At 37.0% G+C, this 13,075-nt stretch overlaps 1 protein-coding gene across 13 annotated transcripts in view; it reads right to left on the bottom strand.

Annotated features, from left to right (window-relative positions):
• Positions 1 to 13,075, bottom strand: part of SOX5 (SRY-box transcription factor 5) — a 1,038,891-nt gene that overhangs the window by 836,061 nt on the left and 189,755 nt on the right. For 12 of the 13 annotated variants that reach the window (XM_021923251.2, XM_021923253.2, XM_021923254.2 and 9 more), the window contains one exon: positions 9,203 to 9,279. The gene's annotated coding sequence lies outside the window, so the exon portion shown is untranslated. Of the gene's footprint in view, positions 1 to 2,491; positions 3,504 to 9,202; positions 9,280 to 13,075 lie in introns of those variants that run through there. The other variant, XM_021923249.2, reaches the window with a different exon arrangement.

The following is a 13,075-nucleotide window of genomic DNA, read 5'->3' on the forward strand; positions in this document are numbered from 1 at the left end:
GGCCCTGATGCTCTGGTCTTGCTGTTGTCTGGTGGGTGCGTTAGGACACGCACCGCAGGATAATTTTGACTAATTTCTCTACATGCGTCTTGCTCTTGCTTTCTCCCACTGTTCTCTCAGATGTCTTGGCCACATATTATCTTTTGAAATTATTACAAGGGGCACTAAAGAAAATGGGCATGGAGGAAGAAATTGTTCTTCTTGCTCCCCTTTAGCCATTCTTTTGGGATGAGATCTGAATAATTCAGACTCCAAAAACTGTACTCTTTCTATTGCAACATACTGCATTCCAATAATTTCTGGTTTTAAGAAGTCAAGAGAAACCCTGCTTTTCATGCTCTTGTGCTCTCTTCTAAATTTAATTAATACATATTTTATCAAGGGATAAAGAAGAAGGTGAAGATTTTTTGTCATCAGCTTCTAAGACATCCAAATGATTCTACACATATCCTACCTACTCTTGACCTGCAAAGACATTTGAATAGCCTTGCAAACAAAAATGCTGTCTCTTTTTACCACACTTACATCATTCCCTAATTCTGGGTTTAAAAATAGAATCTTCACTCACAACAACTAGATTTTTAGCTTATAATATGGGGAATAAAGGTCATAGGCAGAAAATGAAGAAGATTAGTGGAACTATATAAAGACAGGAAAAGGAAGAAAAGAAAAAGGATGGCAGGGAAGGAGGGAAGGGAGAAGCTGAATAAAATAAAGGAAGAATCTTTTTGTTTTATCCACAGCCTTTGGTAAAGTTAGTTAGAAGTTTGCTTTAAAACAAAATTGCCTCTTTCAGTACTCAGTGATATTTTATTTCTGTGTAACTTCCTTCTCAAATAGGTTAATTACAGAGGCAATTAGTCTAGCTACACACAGGATGTCACTATTCCCTTATATAAATAGAACCAGCACACATGTTTCAGGCAGAGAAAAATATCTGTAAAGACCAAATTTCAAAATGTTACGGAATTCTGTGCTGTGAGATGCACTTTTGCCCAGTTTGGGTGAAATTTTGTGTTTTCATCATTCTTATTTATTGAATAGTCCTTATGTTTTATTATCCTCATGGAAATTCTTTACATGAACTAGGAAAATCAGCTCAAATTATAATAAAAAGTCCAAAAAGCAGAGGGATCATGGCACTAGGTAACTGAACAGGAGTAAGGCCTTGTTAGCAAGGCAAATAGGAAAAGGAGAGCTAGAACTGAAAAAGCTAATCTTATTATTAGTTTAAGCAAATGTACTGACCTATGCAGCCTCGAGGTTTTTTGTGTGAGTACTTCATTTTACATATTGAAAGTCTGGAAATTAGTAACTACTGTAGTTCTGAGATCCTAGTGGTTCACAGCGCAAGAGGCTTTTAAAGCCTCTTGCTTTAAAATTGGATATATGCATCTCTGGGTCGCAGGATCCAGACTCAGTGATACACATGGAATTCACAGGAAAACTTGTTAAATCACTAATAATGGCATCCATTTTCGCCTGAAACCCCTAACTACTGATTATTGTTTATACATTTATCAAAACCAAAATGATAAAGTGCTCTTCAAAAGAATAAATTGCTATATCTAGTACTAAATACATATTCATAGAGGGCACTCCGTCCTTCTTGATGGTAGCTACCCAGGATGACAAAATTGAAAGACGCTGATGACACACTAAACATCTATGGTTCATTAGCTCGCTTGTTTACTGTGGTTATAGTGAAAGCAAGGTCTTAGGTCAGCTCCTCATATCGACCAGCACATTCCTTTCTCTTCTGTGGCCATAGAATATTCCATGCAGTTTTGACTGGCTCTCTCAAAAAAAGTTTGCCATTGGTCACACTATGGCCTGAGAGAGGAAGATACATGACCATTACTGCAATAAAAACAAGTGGATCCCATTTCCTGCTCAATGATGGCCCCAGTGCATTCTTCTCATACATGAAGCACTGCATGTTGCTTATAAATCAACCTAGAAAAATGTGTGCTTGAGCCCTGAGATTACTCTGCCTGAGTGTGAATCCCGCCCTGCCTCTTACTAGCTATTGAACCATGGCAAGTTATTCAATTTCTCTCTGTCTCTAGTTCCTCAGCTGAAAAAGTGGGTATAATAATAGTACCTGTTTCATAGGGGTACTGTAGGAGGCTTAAATTATATAATACAAGCAAAGCCCAAGAATAATTCCTGGCACAAAGAAACTCCTCAGTAAATGATAGGTACTCTAAGTATTCTGCACTGAACAAACAGTGAACAGTGATGAGACTTTTTCAGATTTTATTCGCGTATGTGTGCACGTGTGCACGCACACGTGCACATGTACATAAATCTACAGGTCTTGCATTTACATTTAACCTCCTATAAGAAAAAAAGTGGAATTTTAAACGGTGGTTAAAATTGACAGGACAAATGAACTGAGCCCTGTAAAGATCTCTATCAGCACTAGAATCTCCCCATAGTCTAGCCTGTCTGGTACAGCAGTCTCTCTGGGATTTCAGTTCAGGCTTACCTGAGTGTACAGCAGCAACAAGGTAGAATAGGCTTTCTTCTTTTACTCCAAGCATCCAGAGCTATGCTGATGACAGAGGCATGGGCAGAGAATGGAGTGATCTCCCTTCCAGAAGATGAACAGTGCCACTGAGAACCTAAATAACTGTTTTATAAGAGATCATTGGCTTTACTGCTTCTGTGTGACCTTTCTGTCCTATTTCCTCTAGAGGGTTTGATGGTGGGTGGGTAAGTCAACTATGCAGCTAAGTGAGCTAGGCAAATAAGTGTTTTGACTACAGTGCCTACAAATATAGAGAGATGTGCATATGCATATTCTTTCCCATGCATGCACCAGGATAGCTCCAGAGTATGACAATTAAAAGTGCGTTACAGAAGTCATAAGGGGCACATTTTGGATATTTCCTTCAATATCACAGCCAAAAAAAAATAATGTTTGTTATTACAAGTCACACATATGGAGTGCTTTAAGTCCCATCATCTTTTCACTTGGGGATTTCCTGCTAAGACTTAGTCCTTTTGTGCAAGACAGTAACCTCTAGGTTTTAAAATTACTGATCTTGTATTTTCAGTCACTGTAACAGCCGATTTGGACTGACTTCACGGGTAACCAGATCAATTGTGTAGACATTAATACTTAAGAGGGCGTGGGGAGAGGGACTCAACTGGAACACTCAGCCTATAAAATGGACTATAAAATCACTATCAGAATAGACACTATAAACAAAATAGAATTCTTCACAGCCCAGTTCTCCCTTACACAAATTAGTGCATAGTACAACTCAAATCAGCCCTGATGTTAGGACTCTGTGATCAGGTAAGGAGTCGACACCAGGAAACTAATATTAACCTGGCTGGTCAGTTACAGGTGTGCTACCCTTTCCCATCTAACTCAATACTTTAGATGAGTTTGATATTTAACAATTAGTTGGATCTAAATGATCCCATTATTCAGGGATTTTTCTCTCAAAGTCTATAGGATCTCAGAAAGAAAATCACAGTAAGCTAAGAAACCACAGTTAAAAAAAAAAAAAAAAAAAAAAAAAAAAAAAGGGAGGGCTATTAGCATCACAGCATTATACACATAATAAAGTGTCTTGATCCACCAGTAGAATTAAGTGATTTGCAAAATCCAATTCCTCAAATTCATCATTCACAGAAATGTAAAAACATGTAATCAAATATTATTTCTATCAGTGTAAAAAATATATGAAATATTTATTGATATTAAAACATTTATAATTACAGACCTATTCACTTTATCCTTAATGTTAAATAATGAAAAGTCACCTGTGAAATAACATCTAACTAAATTTTAATACATTGGTTTTACTAATGCTTTTTTCCTGTTTGCTCTGCTTTTTCCCCTTTTCTCTCTCACCAGATTCTTGGTTTTACTGGGCAAAAAAAAAAAAAAAAAAATTAGTAATCATTTAGATTCATTTTTTGGCTACATATATTTAATAGTTTCACCTTCCCGTCTCTCTCTTCTTTCTGCCATCACTTCTGGAACACAGCCAGAAGCCATGCTGGAGCGGTGCCAGCATGTCCTGTTCTTTTGCAATTTGATTGCCTCTGTATACATCTCAGTTAGGCTTACCTAAGTCACCATTTACAATATTGAGCAGAAAGAGCAGGTTGAAATAGTCGGCATTTATAAGTCCACTGGTCACATGATACAAAATATATAGCCAAGTGTAGAATTTATAGCAATAACATTTATGTATCATGTTACTCCTAGGACAATCTAATTTATAAAGTGCCTATTGTGTATACATAAGGAATAATCATAAATCATTTACATTAAACAGTGTCAGCTGTTTAACCCAACTTTCCCCCTAAATTCTGCAGACTGTGATTAATGAGGTTTTTTAAAGGAAGCACATGAAAAAAAAAAAAATCAAGTCTGATTCATCTTAGGTGAACAACATACCCATATATAGGAGCAGGTGTCTGTAGTATGATTTAGAATACCTATGGAACATCTCTGGAAAATATTAACTTCCTCTGGAGTAGAGAAATGTCCATGAAAGTGAGGTGGGAATGTGGCAAGAGCCCAAATCTGTCACCAACCTCAGGCTTTCTTTTATTTCCTTCTCAGGAAAGAATGGATTTAAAACAAACAAACAGAAAAAATTCAGGCCCTATTGGATCAGTTGTCTGACATGTTTTTATCTGCAAGCATTTTTAGAAAACCTGAGAAAGATTATTTAGATTAGCTTCTTTGTCTCTTTGACTCCTAGTTAGAGAAAAATCCCAATCAGTGACCGAAGCTTTCAAGAGTCCTAAAGTGAAACTCAAAACATGTATGCGAATTTTCTCCCTCTGTTCACTCCTTAGCTCATGTCCTATTCAGAGAGGCAATTGTCTTTAGTAATCTATGCTTTGGGGTTCTCAATGAAACTCATTCTTCTCCTTTAAAAGCCCTTAAAATTAATACTAGGAAATGTTTTTATAATTCACATCTGTAAATGCATTTAAGTTTACCTGAAACTCACACCTACACAGCCAAGTTGGACATCACATTACAAAAATATGGTTGGACTTTTCTTACAGTATTTTGATCCTCTTTCTTCTGTCCTTAGAAAGGACTATAAGAATGACATAGTCTTCTTGCCTTAACTCCACAGCCTTAAAAATATCCACTGATTTGTGTCAGCCAAAACTGAAGAACAACTTAACACTTTTTCATATATATATATGAATAAATTTGTTCCTTATTCTTCATATAAGTGAGAAACTCGCTTTTCCTCCAAACTCTATTGATGACTGATATATTACTATGGAGAGAAGCAATCCCCTAGCTAGGTTAAAATTAAAACTGGAACTGAAAATCAAAGGAAGGAATGCATAGCAAGAAAATCTGTAAATCACTTTTCTGCAAATGAACTACCTGCTGTTTTCTACTCACAGAAAATTGACACTATGTAAAGATACGTTGTAATCTAGAAAGGAAAACAAAACAAAATCTATATACACACAGAATGATCAGAAATCCACGAACGTCTCAGTCGAAGCAAGAACTGGTGGCAAACAGAGGTTTGGGGAAAGAGTTTATTTTCCAAATAACATGTTAATCTTCATAATCAGATACACTATGGCCTTTGTATAACTATTTTGAAAACTGATCATCCCCCATGATAGCTGTATTTCAGCAGCATTAATTAGTAGGGGGAAAATGATATATGTCTCTGAAACTTGGGTATATCAAACTTGAGGAGGAGTAACAACTCATTTTAGTAATAATGGAAGATTTTGGTTCAAAAGTTTATCCATTCATGAGGAAGAGTGCTAAATTCACAGGGCTTTCATTTGTGCAAAGAGACAAAAGGTGACACACTGTACCTTCTTTAACAAATTTATTCCTCAAAAATATCTGGTAAACAAGGAATTTTTTCCCATTTTTGAGTGATATTTTGAGTTGCTCAAGAGGAAAAACTGTTATGCTCAAGTGAAGCAACTTAAAACTCCAGGCTGACTCCTTCTTTCAAGAAACTAAGGAATCTATGGAACAATGAAGCATAATTATGACTTCCATTTCAGTGAGAGCTACTCTTGTCTTCACCTTGTTAAAAGGTTAATTTCTTCCCAATTGCATAGAAAAATAAATAACCGCCATGTAGGCATTTAAAAAGTACCCATGTTTTCCTATGATTGACTTATATCTTCTATCAATTCTATCTAAATTACTCAATTAAAAATAATTATTAAGAAAATAAATGACTTCATCAACATGTTCCAAAATAAAATATGGACAAGAAGAAAAAAATCAGCTAATCAACACAAAATTTGATATAATTATTGAAAATGATTTTTTTTACAATTTACTTTAATAGACTTGATTACTACTTTTTTAACTGAAGTTGAAGAGATTTGGGATACAAAGGCTTCTATAACAATAAAAGCTATTGAATCAAAGAAAACTTCTTTTCCTAATATGTCTTTTTATGTTGCCAGTATAAAGTGCTTACCTTAAATAAAAGATTTGCCTAGTTTTTTAATACAAATACTAGTAAAGAAGCACCTCCAAGGCTGAACCACTCATTTCACTTTAGTTAACAAAATTATGTAACTTGCTTTTATTCTTAATTTGGTATTATCATTTAAACTACTCCTTACATATTATCCTCATTTTGTCTCTTTATTCAGGAAATAGTCCCGGTAACAACTCATTATCCTGGATGGCTATGGTAGCAATGCTATTTTTGTTTGTTCTAGAAGGCATAGATTCATTGTCACTATTCAAGTTTCTTATCCTAGAACCCACAGATTGCTAGGAAATCCAAAGGCTTCTAGAATGATATGCAAATTTTCATGTATATGTGCCCATTGTGATTTTTCTGGCAGCAATCCATTTATTTTTTGCTACCTAGCATTAATGCAGCCTCTTTCAGTTAATAGTACCCTACTTCCTTCTGGGATACAAACCCAGTGCCTAGTCCATGGAAAATTACAAAAGTGATTCTGCTCTCTGCTCCAAGAGAGGGGCACAGGATTATTCAGTGATCTAATCAGAACAAATTAGTACAAAGACACTTTTTATAGGGCTTCTGAGAAAGGCATCTTCTCTTTTCCAGCTTGACCTGAAGCCTGAGAAGATGTTACAGCTGAAGCAATGCCCCTGCCACCATCTTACTACCAAATGAAGTCAGAAACTGAGGCTGTATTAGTGGACTCTGAGAGATGGAGAGAAACTGAATTCTGTTTACATTATTTTAATTCAGAAGTTAGCTCTGTGCCTGAATTTTTCATATGTTAGTAAAGTACATGCACACACTTTCATACTATCCTAATTCCATAATATTTGCATAGCTGACTCCTTCTTCAGTGTAACTACTACTGGCTTTCTTTGACCTTTCCTATCAAATGTAAATTCCCTCTGTACTCTGTGCTCTTGACTGCCGTCCATCCTAGCTGTCTTTAATCTGATTACATATTATCAAAATCATATGCCATATGCTGTTCATTAATTTGGTATAGAGGAATTTTGTCAGTTTTCCAGTCCTTTTCAATCAAATTTACACAATGCAGGATTATTTTCTAGTGGAGAAAAAGACAGAGAGAAAGGAAAGGGGTAGGGGAAGGAAAAAAGAAAAAAAAAGAAGAAGAAGAAAAATAGGCTTTAAAAATGGAGAGTTCAAATAGACAGTCATGTAGTAAGTTTCATTCAATGGTGAAACAAATTGAGATTTTGTTTAGACACATATAAGAAAATCAATTTTGCTTTAATATATTTAGCAGATATTAGCAGGAAATAATTTTTATGCATTCTGATCTCAATTGCAACCAGACTTAGCTGACATAATAACGGGGTCCCTAAAAGTAACTGCTGAGGTTTAGAAGAACTTGCCACTTCCTATGAGCTGGCTCTATAAATGCCAAGAGTGAGTATCTTAAATTAAATGAATAGATTAATAAACATCTTTGGAATATCCATCATTAAGGCTGATTTATGTTCTGTTGCCAGCAATAATTCAAAGAAATGCCACGCTATTCAAAAAATATTGCATGTTGTTCTACCACTTTGCCAATGTTATGACACCATGTAAGTATGACAATATCTATATTCTTCTCAGTACTAACTATATACAAAAGCCAATAGATATTAAACCACTTTAAGTTTACATGGGCATCAGCACAGGAACCACTCATATTTATAACTCTGATGAATGCCCTTTCATTTGTAAATTTATGGTGTATCCATAATTTCTTAGGAAACCAAGAGGTTCATTCAAAAAATTGCCACAACATTTATCTATGCAAAGATGATGGATATAGTTTATGTAATTAAGTGCTTTTAAAAATTAAAATCATATTGCCAAGAAAAGAGACATGTTCTTTCCTGGTTTCCTCACATTTTAAAAATGATCAGAACTGCACTCTCAGCAGTTATGATGTTTAATCTAAATAGTGTATTAACACTTATTAAATATATCCAAAATCATCCTTGTTAGAGCTGTGTAGCATTTTCTTGAACTACTAGAAATTAGGTTCAACTTATATTTCTTATCTTTTTTTCTAATTCTATCCCCCTACAATAAGCTATAAAATATAGAAAGCAGCATTAGAATATAATAGTTTTTGTTTGTATTTACTGCATTTACTATATTTAGTCCTTCAAGACTATTCACGGCAACCTGCATGGTTCACTGTAAGAAGAAACTATTATAAATTTTATTATGACTCAAAATATACATTTTGGCAAAAATCAACATTAATTAAGAAAGGAAAGACATATTTTATCCCAGTATGGACTTAGCTCAATTGGAGGAACTGATGAAGTAGGAGAAGATGAAAAGATAGTAATTATGAATAAAGTAACCAATAAAAAGCAGAATAGTCAATGTTATATGTGTGAAGAAGAAATGCACATTGTTGCTAATGTGTGATGTGCTTTGGTGGCATTTCTAGTCTACTTTCATTTGCCTTCAAGTATACACAAATGTAGGAAGTACAGACAAGTCTCAGTGGCTTTTTAAAATTTAATCTGCCCTATTACTACAGAATCTACAAAAATTGAACCTGTTTTTAATGGATTTGGTTATATGAGCAACAATCTCCAACTTATCAACTTTTTTAGCATTAGTACATTCAGTAAAAGGAAAAATTGTGCGCAAAATTTATTTGCCAAATACTTTTTACATATTAGCTCTCTAAACAATACTTAACACAAACATCATATTAAAAATAACAAAATAGGCATTGTACATACCCCAGTAGGTCGCTAACTCCTCGTGGGCAGGAACATATTTTTCATCATCTTTGGGTCACCAATGGCCAGCACGGCACCTGGGATAAAACACACACCCCATAAATGAGTTTCAATTCATTAAATGGTACAGTGCTGATTGGATTCCATTCGGAAGGTATGAATTCAATGAAGTAACCATCCATATATCAACCTTCTTCCTCTATATCCTACATTATTAAATGAGCACTGTACATTCTTATAAATCTAAATGACAATTTTATTCTAAAAACTCAGTTCTTGAGAATAATTACTTCTAAATGGTCATTATGTTACATATCATTATACTCTTTCAGTTTTGGTGGAAGCAACGCAGCAAAGTGTCTGAGATGTCCTTTGGAGTTAGGCCAACAGAGGTACAAACGCTGGTTCCACCACACTATGTATACAGTGTTGGATAAAATTACTTAATCTTGCTAAATCCAGCTGTCTGTAAACTAAGGGTAACTGTAGTCTCTTTCTAATAATGTTGTTCAAAGGCTTAAAGGAAACAATGCGTAGCATGCTGTCTGACACACAGTATACTGTCTTCATCTTCCCCCGTCCCTCCTCATTAGAGGAGGGAAGAATTAACCTTGGCCAAAGAGATGGGCATTTGCCTTCAGCTATGAGAATGTGATCTCCTGAACTCAAAATGTCATAGGAGTGTGTTTGTTTGGCTGAAGGCTTTGGCCACTGAACAGTCTAACAATGTGATTTACAATGCGTGGTTTGGGCCAAGCAGTATCAGTTTTGCCTCTCAGAGGGACCAGAAACTAAAACTATCAGCCCAACACCAACATTCAAAAGGGGTTGGAGACTAAAGGTCAGCCATGTAAGGGACAGTATATAGTCAAGTCCTAGTAAAAACTCCAGACACCAAAGGCTCAAGTGAGCTCCCCTGGTTGGCAATGCTCTGTGTCACACATCGATGCCAGGAAAGTGACATATCCTGACTCCATGGCGAGGACAACAGAAGCTCTGTCTCTGATAATTCCCCAGACTCTACCTTACATATTTCTTCTCTTTTCTGATTTTAATCTGTATCCTTTTCTTAAACCATAACTGTGAGTATAACAGCTTTCAATGCGTTCTGAGTCTTTCAAGCCACTTGCTGAAGCCAAGGATGGTTTTGGGAACCCCCTAAACCTGCAATTGATGTCACAAGTGGGGATTATATTGTGTAGAGAACTGGCTTCCTCTAATCTTGACACTAACTGTAGAGTTAGTTAAACTTGCCCACGTTCCTTCTTTTAATCTAGAAAGTCCAAAAAGCTTTGAAAGCTAGCTTACTTCACCACTCAAGTGAACTGATTAACAAAGATCTCACTGTTAAAATTCACTTTGACTTGATATTTACATATAAATTACATCCCATTGCTTATTTTTTTCTCACACAAACAGTAAAAGCCATTCCTTCCCTATTTCCAATAATAGATAAAGAAATTGTTTTGGGGTTTTTGTTTTGTTTTGGTAATGTGAACGGTAGTAACATTTAGAAACAAATGAATCACACAAGTGAAATTTCTAAAGATTATTAATAATAGATCTGTCAAGGTCAGATGTTAGAAAATAAACTTCATTAAAAGATGCACTGGTTTTGGCCAGGCACGATGGCTCATGCCTGTAATCCCGGCACTTTGGGAGGCCAAGATAAGTGGATCGCTTGATGCTGGGAGTGCGAGACCAGCCTGGCCAACATGGTGAAAACCTGTCTCTACTAAAAATACAAAAATTAGCCAGGCGTGGGGGCATGCGCCTGTAATCCCAGCTACTCGGGAGGCTGAGGTGGGAGAATCATTTGAACTCAGGAGGCAGAGGTTTCAGTGAGGCGAGATCATGCCATTGTACTCCAGCCTGGATGACAGAGCAAGATTCTGTCAAAAGACAACAACAACAAAATGACTGGTTTTCTAACAAAATATTAGTTAAATCACATATTCCTTGTGCTTCTCCTAAGTGGTTTGGCTGTTCCCTGCAAGAGATTGCTTACAGCCTTGTTAATTTTTTTTAAACAAGTAACAATTTGGTAGACAGAATAGTAAGACCATCCCAAAGATCCTACTGAAATGTTGAGCCGGGCGCGGTGGCTCAAGCCTGTAATCCCAGCACTTTGGGAGGCCGAGACGGGTGGATCACGAGGTCAGGAGATCAAGACCATCCTGGCGAACACGGTGAAACCCCGTCTCTACTAAAAAATACAAAAAACTAGCCGGGCGAGATGGCGGGCGCCTGTAGTCCCAGCTACTCGGGAGGCTGAGGCAGGAGAATGGCGTGAACCCGGGAGGTGGAGCTTGCAGTGAGCTGAGATCCGGCCACTGCACTCCAGCCTGGGCGGCAGAGCGAGACTCCGTCTCAAAAAAAAAAAAAAAAAAAAAAAAAGAAATGTTGAATATGCTCAGCATACTGCCCAGGAATGTGATTATAATGGATTTTATTCCGTGAACAGGTTATATAACACAGGTGATTTTGAGTCAGATTATCTGCATGACCCTTACCTAATCGATTGCATCTGTCTTTTACATTTTAGTCTAGAAATCAGAGAGAAGTCAAAGAGAAGATGGAGATCTGAAGCACGAGAAGGATGTGGCACACCACTGATGTCTTCAGAATACAAAGTACACACGGCAAGGAATATAGCAGCCTTTAGGGCCTATGGACAAGCCGTAGCTAACAGCCAGCAAGGAAGCAAGAACTTTAGTCCTAAAAACACAAAGAGCTGAATTCTGCCAAAAACAAGTATAAGTTCGGGAAACAGATTTTTCCACCCCAGGGCCACAGACAAAACCTCAGCCTGGACAACCTTGATTTTAGCCTCATGATACTCTGAACAGAAAACCCAGCCAGGCTGTGTTGGATTTCTAAGCTTCAGAACTGTGAGCCAATATATGGGCACTGTTTTAAGCCACTAAATTTGTGACAATGTGTTATACAGGATCACAAGCTTCTGCAAGTCTTATATTAACTTCTCTTTAGTCTTTCACCCTGAAAACAGGAGTCAGTTATGGGCTACATTTCCTTAACCATATAGACCCCAGATTGCTATTCCTGAAACAAGACAATTCTTGTACCCACTCTGAATAACAAATACAAAACAAGGTACTAAGTTGTATGTAAAGAGATCATTTGTGCCAGGCGTGGTGGCTCACGCCTGCAATCTCAACACTTCAGGAGGCCAAGGCGGGCGGATCACCTGAGATCAGGAGTTCGAGACCATCCTGGCCAACAAGGTGAAACCTCGTCTCTACTAAAAATATGGAAATTAGTTGGGCATGGTGGCACACACCTATAGTCCCAGCTACTCATGAGGCTGAGGCAGGAGAATCACTTGAACCCAGGAGGTGGAAGTTTCAGTGAGCCGAGATCGTGCCACTGCACTCTAGCTTGGGTGACAGAGTGAGACTCTGTCTTAAAAAAAAAAAGAAAAGAAAAGAAAAGAAAAAAAGAGAGATCATTTGGAAAAGTCAACTGCCTACCTCCTGTGAGAAATGAACTCAAATACACAGTAAATTATGTCCAACTTTTCTTAGGTCTTTCTAAAGTAAGTGGTAGTTGCTGCTTCTTTTTTCATATTATTATACTTTAAGTTCTGGGGTACATGTGCTGAATGTGCACGTTTGTTTCATAGGTATACACGCACCATGGTGGTTTGCTGCACCCATCAACCCGTCATCTACATTAGGTATTTCTCCTAATGCTATCTCTCCCCCACCCCTCCGACCCCCTGACAGGCCCGAGTGTGTGATGCCTCCTACCCCTGTATCCATGTGTTCTCATTGTTCAACTCCCACCTATGAGTGAGAAAATGTGGTGTTTGGTTTTCTGTTCCTGTGTTAGTTTGCTGAGAATGATGGTTTC

The sequence above is a fragment of the Papio anubis genome, chromosome 9 (assembly GCF_008728515.1).
Source record: "Papio anubis isolate 15944 chromosome 9, Panubis1.0, whole genome shotgun sequence".
Taxonomy (NCBI): domain Eukaryota; kingdom Metazoa; phylum Chordata; class Mammalia; order Primates; family Cercopithecidae; genus Papio; species Papio anubis.